This window comes from Homalodisca vitripennis, unplaced genomic scaffold (genome assembly GCF_021130785.1).
Source record: "Homalodisca vitripennis isolate AUS2020 unplaced genomic scaffold, UT_GWSS_2.1 ScUCBcl_1501;HRSCAF=5211, whole genome shotgun sequence".
Lineage (NCBI taxonomy): Eukaryota > Metazoa > Arthropoda > Insecta > Hemiptera > Cicadellidae > Homalodisca > Homalodisca vitripennis.
In genome coordinates this window covers 64,313-66,370 of record NW_025777614.1, presented here as the reverse complement: position 1 = coordinate 66,370, position 2,058 = coordinate 64,313, and positions in this window count along the sequence as shown.

Sequence of the window (2,058 nt, the reverse complement as noted above, 5' to 3'; positions counted from 1 at the left end):
AGGTTGAGTTTTAAAGTATCAAGATATACTTAATGCATGGATTCACATGACAGCACTTATATAACATTTCTCTGATTCATTCATAGGATTTCATAATTTGGTGTAATTTTATAAATTTAACACAAAACAATAATTTTTATGAATTGCCAAATAGTAATTCTAAACATTATCATTAATAATATTATATTATTCAAAAGGTTTAAGGAAACCCGTATGTTTACAGTTAGTGCTCTTGCTATTGAACGTTCACAAATCTCCCTATCACTAATATATGATATTGTTACTGAAAAACTTAAATTTAGAAATCTTTTGCTCACATTGGGTACGCAAAATTCTTACTGAACAACACAAATACAACGGATGGGCAGTGCACTTCAGTTTTTTATACGCTACGATAAAGACGGCGATGAATTTATTTCTCCGATAGTCACGGGGTATGAAACTTAGTTATCTTAGGACACCCCCTGAAACTAAATGGGAATCGATGGAATGGAGGCACACTTCATCCACAGCAAAGGTTAAGTCTAAGCAAATCTTGACAATTCAAAAAGTCATGTGCACCTGTTTTTGGGACAGAAAAGGCAATTTGCTGATTGAATCAGCAATTATGTATTTCCTAAAATTTATCTATTAGATTAAACATTTGAACTTAATGTCTTAAAAGTAATATTCATGTTAAGCCAAGACATGCACTGATGGTGGTGCCCTACATGTGCACAGTGCCCAACTCTATTGCAATTGTTGTTGAATTACTGTCACTGATTCTCCAGACTATGTAGATTTAAAGAAAATACCATAGCAAAGGATTAACTTTTTCGTTCTGAACGTATGGCCATCAAAACAATATCTGTACTACCTCTATCTATTATAGGGTTATCTGAATTATCCTACACACAAAGCAATCACACAGATTTCGGAATTTGTGCTACTCTAGAATAATTGCTTAGTATGTCATCCAATATGGATCTTAACTGGTCACCTGTCCTGACCGCCTCAGTGCCATGCAGTTTTACGCCAGTGCCTGGCTGGTTACAAATAGCTTTAATCATAATTTGTAACAACTTTTTTTAGGTAGTTTTAGTATTCACTGTTTTATTTTTATCGCTTTTATTGTTGGTCATTTTTTCCCAAGACACTAAGTTTAGTGCTATTGTGGTTATCCCTTTTTATCTTAACAGCTATTATCATGGTTTAAATTTGATAATAAATACCTTGCAAAACATAAAATTATACAAATAAAAGTGAGTTTTTAGTGGTTAATATAGACAAAATTCAAAACTGGTGTTTTGGTTCTGATACACTTTTATAAGTTAACAATGATTCCATCAACTTCAACTCAAGCCAACCACAATTCATTAAAGGTAGACACTCAGATAAAGGTAGAACAGACAAAATGTCAACTGTGGAGAAATTGAACCAATGACTGCAAGGCCGACTACCATTGTTGAAAATAGCCATGAAACTATCCTAAATTTATGTGCATATAGCTCACTTAAGATTTCACTCCAGCAGTGCTCACTTTTCACTTTAGCAGCTCTCTAATGCATGCGTTTGCAATTCGTCGTGCTTATAGGTATAAATCAGTATGATAGCTTAGAGTGTTAAATAAGTTTCAGAAAATTGTACTGTGCTAGAATGCTGGCTAATTTATTTGTTATGTTTTCCATACTCTTGTAATATGCTACAACTAGTATTGTTCATTACATTGGGTTGATTAAGTACCATTTAATATAAATTTACAGGAATCTCTACATTGTAATAATTGAATTTTGTTTCACAAAATGATTGTTGTTTTCATCGAATTATTTATCCTGGGCAATAATAACCCACACTAATTTAACACAACTGAGAACTAAACTCTTGAGAATCAGTTTTCAACATTGAAAACACAACTGTTCTTTATGTAGTTAATTTTAATCAATGATCAATGTTAAAAAACTAAAAGTTATGAATGGGTACAAGTTCAATCAGAATTTATTTATAAAAAAATAAAATAAAAATAGTATGTAATATAAAAATTTATTGAATAAATTTCATACCATAAGAATCAAACAACGC